The sequence below is a fragment of the Rhinopithecus bieti genome, unplaced genomic scaffold (genome assembly GCF_001698545.2).
Source record: "Rhinopithecus bieti isolate Rb0 unplaced genomic scaffold, ASM169854v2 scaffold_24263, whole genome shotgun sequence".
Taxonomy (NCBI): domain Eukaryota; kingdom Metazoa; phylum Chordata; class Mammalia; order Primates; family Cercopithecidae; genus Rhinopithecus; species Rhinopithecus bieti.
In genome coordinates this window covers 44,758-56,586 of record NW_016811410.1, presented here as the reverse complement: position 1 = coordinate 56,586, position 11,829 = coordinate 44,758, and positions in this window count along the sequence as shown.

The following is an 11,829-nucleotide window of genomic DNA, read 5'->3' as shown; positions in this document are numbered from 1 at the left end:
TTCATTACTTGGGAATGCAGGTAGAGGAAAGGAAAATTAAACCACAAAAAATAGAAAGAAGAAGAGACACATTACAAACATTAAATGACGTTCAAAAGTTGCTAGGAGATATTAATTGGATTCGACCAACTCTAGGCATTCCTACTTATGCCATGTCAAATTTTTTCTCTAAAGAGGGGATGTGGACTTAAATAGTAAAAGAACATTAACTCCAGAGGCAACCAAAGACATTGAATTAGTTGAAGAAAAAATTCAGTCAGCACAAGTAAATATAATAGATCCCTTGGCCCCACTCCAACTTTTGATTTTTGATTTTTGCTACTGCACATTCTCCAACAGGCATCATTGTTCAAAATACAGATCTTGTGGAGTGGTCATTCCTTCCTCACAGTACAAGACTTTTACATTGTACATGGATCAAATGGCTACATTAATTGGTCAGGCAAGATTACGAATAATAAAATTGTGTGGGAGTGACACAGACAAAATCATTGTTCCTTTAAACAAGGAACAGTTTAGACAAGCCTTTATCAATTCTGGCACATGGCAGATTGGTCTTGTTGATTTTGTGGAAACTATTGACAATCATTACCTAAAACAAAATCTTCCTGTTTTAAAATTGACTACTTGGATTTTACCTAAAATTGACAAACATGAAGCTTTAGAAAATGCTGATGGTGTTTACTGATGGTTCCAGCAATGGAAAAGTGTCTTACACCAGGCCAAAAGACTGAGTTATCGAAACTCAATATCACTCAGCTCAAAGAGCAGAGTTGGTTGCCATCATTACAGTGTTACATGATTTTAATTAGCCTATTAACATTGCATCAGATTCTGCATATGTGGTACAGGCTACAAAGGATGTTGAGATAGCCCTAATCAAATACAGTATGGATGATCAGTTAAACCAGCTGTTCAGCTTATTACAACAAACTACAAGAAAAAGAAGTTTCCCATTTTATATTACTCATATTTGAGCACATACTAATTTACCAGGGCCTTTAAAGCACATGAACAGGCTGACTTGCTGGTATCCTCTGCATTCGTAAAAGCAAGAGAACTTCATGCCTTGACTCATGTAAATGTAATAGGATTAAAAAGTAAATTTGATATTACATGGAAATAGGCAAAAAATATTGTACAGCATTGCACCCAGTGTCAAGTTCTACACCTGTCCACTCAAGAGGCAGGCGTTAATCCCAGAGGTCTATGTCCTAATGCATTACAGCAAATGGATGTCATGCATGTACCTTCATTTGCAAAATTGTCATTTGTCCATGTGACAGTTGATACTTATTCACATTTCATATGGGCAACCTGCCAGACAGGAGAAAGTACTTCCATGTTGAAAGACATTTATTATCTTGTTTTGCTGTCATGGGAATTCCAGAAAAAATTAAAATGGACAGTGGGCCAGGGTACTGTAGTAAAGCATTCTAAAAATTCTTAAATCTGTGGAAAATTACATATACAACAGGAATTGCCTATAATTCCCAAGGACAGGCCATAGTTGAAAGAACTAATAGAACATGCAAAACTCAATTGGTTAAACAAAGAAAAGGGGGAGACAGTAAGGAGTATAACACTCCCCAGATGCAACTTAATCTAGCATTCAATACTTTAAGTTTTTTAAAACATTCATAGAAATCAGACCACTACCTCTGCAGAACAACATCTTACTGGTAAAAAGAACAGCCCACATGAAGGAAAACTGATTTGGTGGAAAGACAACAAAAATAAAACTTGGGAAATAGGGAAGGTGATAATGTGGGGGAGAGGGTTACTTGTGTTTCACCAGGGGAAAATCAGTTCCTGTTTGGATACCCACTAGACATTTAAAGTTCTACAATGAACCCAGCGGAGATGCAAAGAAAAGCACCTCCATGGAGACTGAAACACCGCAATCGAGCACATCGACTTGCCAGGTTAACAAAATGGTGATATCAGAAGAACAGATGAAGTTGCCATCCACCAAGAAAGTGGAGCTGCCATCTTGGGCACAATTAAAGAAGCCGACACAGCTGAAAAAAGCCTAGGAACATAAATGTGACATGAACTCCAGAGAATATGCTGCTTGCAGCTTTGATGATTTTATCAACGGTAATAAGTCTCCTCATGTCTGCAGGAGCAGCTGCAGCTAATTATACTTACTGGGCGTATGTGCTTTCCCCGTCCTTAATTCGGGCAGTTACATGGGTGGATAATCCTATTGAAATATATGTGAATAATAGTCCGTGGGTGCCTGACCCCACAGATGATCATTGCCCTGTCCAACCTGAGGAAGAAGAAACGATGATGAATATTTCCATTGGGTATCGTTATTCTCCTGTTTGCCTAGGGAGGGCACCAGGATTCTTAATGCCTGCAACCCAAAATTGGTTGGTAGAAGTACCTACTGTCAGTGCCACCAGTAGATTTACTTATCACATCGTAAGTGGAATGTTACTTAGGCCACAGGTAAATTATTTGCAGGACACTTCTTTTCAAAGATCATTAAAATCTAGGAGGCCTAAGGGGAAGCCTTGCCCCAAGGAAATTCCCAAAGGATCAGAAGGTCCAGAAGTTTTCGTTTGGGAAGGATGTGTGGCTGACCGTGAGGAGATACATCACAAAACAATGAATTTGGAACTGTTACAGATTGGGCACCTCAAGGTCAATTCTACCGCAATTGCACAGGACAAACTCAAGTGTGTCCCAGTGCACATGTGAGTCTAGCTGTGAACAGTGACTTAACAGAAGGTTTAGATAAAAATATGTACTAAAGGTTAGAGTCTCTCTACTCTTGGGAATGGGGTGAAAAGGGAATCTCATCACCTCGACCAAAGTTAGCTAGTTCTGTTGCTGGTCCTGAGCACCTGGAAGTTTGGAAGCTTACTGTGGTCTCATGCTGCATTAGAATTTGGTCTGGAAATCAAGCTATAAGAACAAGAGACCGTAAGCCATCTTACACTATTGACCTAAATTCCAGTCTGACGATTCCTTTGCGAAGTTGTGTAAAGCCCCCTTATATGCTAGTTGTAGGAAACATAATTAACCCAGATTCCCAAACTACAACGTGTGAAAATTGCAGATTGTTTACTTGCATTGATTCAACTTTTAATTGGCAGCACCGTATTCTACTAGTGAGAGCAAGAGAGGGCGTGTGGATCCCTGTGTTCATGGACTGACCGTGCGAGGTTTTGCCATTCGTCCATATTTTAACTGAAGTATTAAAAGGAGTTCTAAATAGATCCAAAAGATTCATTTTTACTTTGATTGTGGCGATTATGGGATTAATTGCAGTCACAGCTACGGCCACTGTGGCAGGAGTTGCATTACACTCCTCTGTTCAAACTGCAGAATATGTAAATAATTGACAAAATAATTCCTCAAAATTGTGAAACTCTCAGACCCAAATAGATCAAAACTTGGCAAACCAAATAAATGATATTAGAGAAACTGTCATTTGGATGGGAGACAGGCTCATGAGCTTGGAACATGGTCTTCAGTTACAGTGTGACTGAAATACATCAGATTTTTGCTGTACACCCCAAGCCTATAATGAGTCTGAGCATCACCGGGACATGGTTAGATGCCATCTATGAGGAAGAGAAGATAATCTTACTTTAGACATTTCAAAATTAAAAGAACAAGTTTTTGAGGCATCAAAAGCCCATTTCCATTTGGTGCCAGGAACAGAGGCAATTGCAGAAGCTGCTGCTGGTCTCGCAAATCTTAACCGGTCACTTGGATTAAAACCATTGCAAGTTCTGTGGGGGAAAGAAAGATCAGACTGTCACTGTCTATATAGGAAAAAGTACACATAAGAGACTCCATTTTGTTCTGTATTTGAGATGCTGTTAATCTGTGACCCTACCCCTACCCTTGTCCTTGCAAGAGACATGTGCTGTGGTAACTCAAGGTTTAACGGATTTTGGGCTGTGCAGGGTGTGCTTTGTTAAACAAGTGCCTGAAGGCAGTATGCTTGTGAAAAGTCATCACCATTCTCTTAATCTCAAGTACCCAGGGACACGTACACTGCCAAAGGTCGCAGGGACCTCTGCCTAGGAAAGCTAGGTATTGTCCAAGGTTTCTCCCCATGTGATAGTCTGAAATATGGCCTCGTGGGAAGGGAAAGACCTGATCGTACCCCAGCCTGACACCCGTGAAGGGTCTGTGCTGAGGAGGACTATTGTAAGAGGAAAGAAGGCCTCTTGGCAGTTGAGATAGAGAAAAGCATCTGTCTCCTGCCCGTCCCTGGGCAATGGAACATCTCGGTGTAAAACCCGATTGTATGTTCTGTTTACTGAGAAAGGAGAAAACCGCCTTAGGGCTGAAGTGGGACTGGCTAGGGCAATGGTGCTCTTTATGCACTAAAAGGTTTATGGAGATGTTTGCATATGCATATCAAGGCACGGCACTTTTCCTTAAACTCATTCATGTCACAGAGAACTTTATTCCTATGTCTTACTGCTGACCTTCTCCCTACAATGATCCTATCCTCCAGCCACTTCTCTTTTTCTAAGATGATAAAGATAATGATCGATAAATACTAGGGAACTCAGAGACCCATGCCGGCGCGGGTCCTCTGTATGCTGAGCGCTGGTCCCTGGGCCCATTTTTTCTTTCTCTGTACTTTGTCTCTGTGTCTCATTTCTTTTCTCAAGTCTCTCGTTCCACCTAACAAGAAACGCCCACAGGTGTGGAGGGGCAGGCCACCCCTTCAAGTTCCACTGTTGTAAATTTCGTGTTAATCCTTGTGTGCCTGTTCTGTCTGTTGTTAAGTCTACAGGTGTACCCAGGAGCTTCGAAGAGACAGCGACCATCGAGAATGGGCCATAAGGATGATGGCGGTTTTGTCAAAAAGCAAATGGGGAAATGTAGGGGAAAGGAAGAGAGATCAGATTGTTACTGTGTCTGTGGAGAAAAGGAAGCCATAAGAAACTCCATTTTGATCTGTACTGAGAAAAATTGTTCTGCTTAGAGATGCTCTTAACCTGTAACTTCAGCCCCAGCCCTGTGCTCACAGAAACATGTTGCTGTATTGAATCAAGGTTTAAGGGATTTAGGAGTATGCAGGATGCGCCTTGTTAACAGTATGTTTGCAGGCAGTGTGCTTGGTAAAAGTCATCGCCATTCTCCATTCTCTGTTAACCAGGGATATCATGCAATGTGGAAAGCCACAGGGACCTGTGCCTGAGAAAACCTAGGTGTTGTCCAAGGTTTCCCCCCACTGAGACAGGCTGAGATACGGCCTTGCGGGAAGGGAAAGATCTTACCGTCCCCCAGCCCAAGACCTGTAAAGGGTTTGTGTTGAGGAGGATTGGTAAAAGAGGAAGACCTCTTTGTGGTTGAGATAAGAGGAAGGCCTCTGTTTCCTGCATGTCCCTGGGAATGGAATGTCTTGGTGTAAGGTCGACCATTCATTCTATTCTGAGATAGGAGAAAACTGCCCTATGGCTGGAGTTGAGATGCTGGCGGTGATACTGCTCTGTTACTCTTTGCTACACTGAGATGTTTGGGTAAAGAGAAACATAAATCTAGTGCACGTGCACATCCGGACACAGTACCTTTCCTTATTTATGACGCAGATTCCTTTGCTCATATGTTTTCCTGCTGACCTTCTCCCCACCATCACCCTGTTCTCCTGCTGCACTTCCCTTGCTGAGACAGTGAAAATAGTAATCAATAAATACTGAGGGAACTCAGAGACCAGCGCCGGTGCAGGTCCTTGCATGCTAAGTGTGCCGGTCCCCTGGGCCCACTGTTCTTTCTCTATACTTTGTCTCTGCGTCTTATTTCTTTTCTCAGTCTCTCATCTCCACCTGATGAGAAATATCCACAGGTGTGGAGGGGGAGGCCCCCTTCGCCTATTTTAAGCAAAACATGAGTTAATACTGATTCTCCAACTTGAATCCGTTAGCACTTGGATCATACTAACCTCCTCCTGTTTGTCATCTATAAATCCTCAGCGCAACAGTGAGACCCTGGACTCAGAAGCATTTTAATTACCAAATTTCATTTTCTTACTAGCTATTCAGGTTATCTGTTTCACTTTGACTGAGCTTTGGTAGTTTGTGGCTTTCAAGTAATTGATCCATTTCTTCGAAGTTGTTGAATTTATTAGTTTAAAATTGTTAATAATATTTTCTTATTTTAATAGCTTAAGGATTTGTTATGATGTCACATTTTTGTTCTTGATATTGGTAATTTGTGTGTTCTTTTTTAAATGTCGGTCTTGATTGAGCTTTATTATTTTTTATTTTCCAAAGAATTGGCTTTTAATTTTGTTTTCTGTTTTCAATTTCATTGATTTATAACTTAGTCTTAATTTTCCTTATGTATACTCTGACTTTCTGTAGCTATTTATTTTTTAGTGCTTTTTGAGATAGGAATTTGGATGATTGATTTGAGGTCTTTCCTCTTGGTAAACTTGTAGTGCTGTAAATTTCCCTCTCAGTGTTATTGTAACTGCACCCCACAAATTTTGATGCACTGTGTTGTCATTTTCATTCAGTTCTGTGACTTTAAAGTTTCATTTGAGACCATGGATTATTTCCTTTGACCTATAGATTATTTAGAAGGGTGTTTAATTTCCAAGTGTTTGGAGATTTTTCTTCTGTGTTTCTGTTACTGATTTCTTGTTTCATTCCTTTATAATCAGAAAACACACTCTGTATGATTTCTTTTCTTTTAACTGTGTTTTAAGACCTAGGATATAGAGCCGGGTGCGGTGGCTCAAGCCTGTAATCCCAGCACTTTGGGAGGCCGAGACGGGCGGATCACGAGGTTAGGAGATCAAGACCATCCTGGCTAATACGGTGAAACCCCGTCTCTACTAAAAAATACAAAAAACTAGCCGGGCGAGGTGGCGGGCGCCTGTAGTCCCAGCTACTCGGGAGGCTGAGGCAGGAGAATGGCGGGAACCCGGGAGGCGGAGCTTGCAGTGAGCTGAGATCCTGCCACTGCACTCCAGCCCGGGCGAGAGCAAGACTCCGTCTCAAAACAAACAAACAAACAAAAAGACCTAGGATATAGAAAGTCATTTTGATGAATGTTCCATGTGTGCGTGAAATGAATGTGTATTATGCTCTTGTTGTATGGGGAGTTTTATAAACCTTAGTTAGGTCTTACTGGCTGAAGATGGTGTGTTTAATCCTTCTAAATCCATACTGACTTTTTGTCTTGTATGTCTATCAATTACTGTGAGTGGGATGTTGAAATCTCCAACTAAAATTGCGTATATGTCTATTTCTGCCTTTAGTTCTCTGTTTTTGCTTCATTTATGTTAAAGCTCTGTGCTTTGGTGCATTCACCTTTAGGATTGCTCTACATTTTTGGTGGATTGCAACTTTTATCATTATGTAATGTCTTTTTCTCTCTACTGCTTTTCTTCTGTCTGAAATCTTTTCTCATATTAATATATCCACTTGTGCTTTTTGTGTTAGCATTTATTTTTTTTTTGCATCCTTTTACTTTCAACGTACCTATGTCATGTTGGCAGAGAGTTTCTTGTAAACAACATGTATTTTGCTGTTTTAAAAATTCATGCTGCCAATATCTTCCTTTTAATTTGTGTATTTAGACCACTTATATTTAAATTACTGAGGCCAGACATAGTGGCTAATGCCTGTAATCCCAGCACTTTAGGAGGCTGAGGCAGGAGGATTGCTTGAGACCAGGAGTTTGAGACCAGTCTCAAACTACCACCCTTTTGTAGAGACATAGCAAGACCCTGTCTACAAAAAAATGAAAAAAATTAGCCAGGCAGGGTGGCATGAGCCTTGTTGACCCAGCCACTTGAGACGCTGATGTGGGAGGATTGCTTGAGCCCAGGAGTTCAAAGCTGTAGTGAGCCATGATTGTGCCACTGTACTCCAGACTGGGCAACACAGTGAGACCCTGTCAAAAAAAGTAATCATTGATATGTTAGGGCTTAAGACTGCCATTTTACTTTTTGTTTTCTATCTGTTTGCATTATTTCTTATGCCTCTTTTTCTTTTCTCTCTTATCAGCCTGTGGATTATGTGGACATAGAGTTCAATTTTGATGCATTTCTGACATATTCGAGTATATTATTTTTCATAATTTTCTTATTGATTGCTCTAGCTATTACTATATACAAATGTAACTTTCACAGCTTACTGCTATTGATGTTTTACCAGTTTGAATGAAGTACAGAAATATTAATCACATTTAGGTTCTCTGATGGTTAAAATCAGGTGTCAGCTTGATTGGATTGAAGGATGCCTAGATAGCTGGTAAAATATTGTTTCTGGGTGTATCTGTGAGGGTGTTGCCAGAGGAGATTGATATTGGAGTCAGTGGACTGGGAGTGGAGACCCACCTTCAATATGGGTGGATACCATCCAATCGGCTGCTAGTGCAGCTAGAACAAAGGAGGCAGTAGAAGGTAGGATAAGCTGGCTTGCTGAGTCTTCTGGCTTTCATCTTTCTCTCATGCTGGATACTTCCTTCTGTTCCTCCTGCCCTTGGACATCAGCCTCTAGGTTCTTTGGCATTTGGACTCTTGGACTTAAACACCAGTGGTTTGCAGGGGCCTCTTGGGCCCTTGGCCACAGACTGAAGGCTGCACTTTCAGCTTTCCTGCTTTTGAGGCTTTTGGACTTGAACTGAGTGACTGCTGGCTTATTTCCTTAGCTTGCAGAGAGCCGGTCATGGGACTTTTCCTTTTGATCATTTGAGCCAATTTTCCCTAATAAACCCCCTTTCATATATACATAGATCCTATCAGTTCTGTCCCTCTGGAGAACTCTAATACAGCTTCCTTTACCTTCCCACTTAGAAAAAAAGGTAATTGTTCTGGGTATTTCCTCTGTATACATTGAATATCATGTAAGGTAGTATTATAACTTTATCTTCAAACATAAAACATGGTTAAAGAAACTCGTGAAGAATATTCTATCACATATACTTCTCCTTTTACTGATTTCATTATTTCCGTTGTGAAAGCTCCATCTTGCTGTTTTCATGTTCTTTCTGTTTTTATTTCTGTTTGGAGGGATTTCTTTAGCCATTCTTAAAGGGTAAGCCTGCTAGCAACACATTCTGTTAGTTCTCCTTCATCTGAGAATATCTTTATTTTTCCCTTCATTCCAGTAGGATGATGTTGGTAGAAGAGCCGAGACAGGACTAGCTTGTCTGTCATGATGTAAAAGAATCTTGGAACATGTCCTGGGTCCAGGGTCTAAACCCCCTCGTGGCCTTTGATACACCAAACTCTGTGCCAAAGGGTGGAAGGCTGCCTGCCACACCACAATTTTATGCCCAGGGCATAAAACCCCTCATGACTTGGATGGAATCCAGGACTCAGGGCGTCAAACCTCTCGTGGCCTCTGGAATGTGTCCAGACTTGCTGGCTTCTTGCTTCTTGCTCTCCCAGGTTCATAAACTGATTGTATCTTGAGTTGGAAGAACATGTTCTCTATTATCTCAAGTAGCAGAGCATGTTCCATATGCTTCAAAGAAAACGCTAAACTGTCACAGCTACACTTGATGCACCACTACCTTTTTATCCCCACATCTGCACATCCTCACGACCTGCTTCTTTGTTTGATCACCAGTAAATAGTGTGGGCTCCCAGAGCTCAGGGTCTTCACTGCCTCCATACTACCGTTGGCCTGCAGGACCCACATTATGCCCTCTTAACCTGTCTTTTCTCATTCCTTTGACTCTTCTGGACTGTGTAGCCCCCATGGCCTGGTGTTGGGTCTGATCACGCCAGTATTCCTGGCGCCCAATGTGGGGCTACAAAGAACCTGGTGAAGGAATGCTAGAGCATGTGGAAGCAGAGGACGCATCATCAGAGGACACCTGAGGATGACTGAAAGAAGCTAGGTGGGCAAGCTGGGTGCTCAGAAGAACCAGGGTAACAATGGGACAAATTGAAAGCAAACATTCTGCTTATTTAAATTTTCTAAGGCATTTATTATGGAGAAGGGGAGTGAACATTAGTGCTCAGAATTTATTAAAACTCTTTAGTACAGTAGAGCAGTTTTGTGCATGGTTCCCAAAACAAGAGACTATGGAGTTGGGTGAATGGGAAAGAATTGGCAGAGATTTTAAAAAGGCATACAAAGAAGGAGCGAAAATTCCAGTTTCTGTTTGGTTAGTGTGGGCATTGATAAAGGCAGCTCTTGAGCCATTTCAAACAGATGAGGAGGCAGATTCAGATGAGGAAGAAGCAGATGAGTGTAAAAAACTAACTTCAGATTCTGAATGTGAGGAACAGGAGCCAGAGGAAATTAATGAAAAGAAACGGAAACTGAAAAAGGTATATTTTAGTAGCCCGTCGGCTCCACCTGCTGAATTAAGTGAATGGCCACCTCCTCCCTCTCCCCCTAATGGGTGAGAAAATGAATTAGCTGCAAAACTTACTGCTCCTATAGTTAAAACATTAAAACATGGAGCAATTGGTGGTGCTACACAAAATTCTATTCAAAAATCTAGAGCCGAGGGAGACCTAGAAGCATGGCAATTTCCAGTTACTGTAATCCAACAAGGAGGACAAAATACAGCTAATTGGGCCACTTTTCCTTTTAAACTGTTAAAGGAATTTAAACAAGCCATTAGTCAATATGGGCCAAATTCTCCTTTTGTGCAGACTTTGTTAAAAATGTGGCTCTTGATAATAGGTGAATGCCATATGAGTGGGCCACTTTAACAAAATCTGTTCTCACTTCATTCAGTACTTGTAGTTTAAAACCTGATGGGCTGACGAAGCTCAAACCCAGGCAAGAGAAAACACACAAGCACAGCCACCTGCACCTGTTTCTTTTGATCAGCTAATGGGAGTTAGCCCTAATTGGGGTCAATTAGAAAATCAAGCAGAAATGGAGAATGTTGCCATTGTTCAGTTATGCACTGTGTGACTATGGGCGTGGGAGAGAATAAATGTTACAGGAGAAAAATATCCTCCTTTCAGTTCTGTCTGACAAGGACCTAAAGGAACATATACTGATTTTATTGCTCGGCTCCAAGAGACTATGCATAAAGTTATAACTGACAAAACAGCGCAAGATGTTGGAATACAGTTCCTTGCCTGTGATAATGCCAATGCAGAGTGTCAAGCTGATATTAGACCTATGAGAGGGAAGCTCATTTGTCTGAATATATTAAGGTTTGTGGTGGCATTGGGGGTAATTTACATAAGACTACTGTTAGCTCAAGCTATAGCTGGATTAAAGGTGGGAAAAAAATGCCCTGTTTCTCAGGCTCTTGTTTTAATTGTGGACAATTTGGACACACACAAAAGGAATGTGAAAAAGGAAGTCAATAGGCAAGGGATACTAAGTAAGCAACAAAAACGTCCCAGTATCTGCCCCTGGTGCAAGCAGGGCAATCACTGGGCAAATCATTGTGGTTCTAAATATAGCAAAGATGGGCAACCTCTTGGGAAATGGGAAGAGGGGCCCGCCTCAGGTCCCTCAACAAACTGAGGTAAATCTGGCACAGCCAGTGCCCTTACAAATGTACAACAATTTTGTCCCCTGCCACAGCAGGCAGTGCTGCTGCAGATCTTTTCAGCACAGTTCCTGTTTCCTTACATCCTGGGGAGCCACCAAAGAAGGTTCCCAAAGGAGTTAGGGGCTCTTTACCCTCAGTAACAGTCTGTTGCTTGGAAGGTCTAGTTTAAATTTAAGAGGTGTCACTGTAAATACAGGAATAATTGATTCTGATTATCCCAGAGAAATTAAATTAGTTATTAGTTCCTCAACTCCATGGTCTGCTTCCCCAGGAGAAGGAATTTCTCAGTTATTACTACTACCTTACACAAAGCTAGGCCGTAGTACAGCAAAAAGAACAGGAGGCTTTGGTAGTACAGATCCA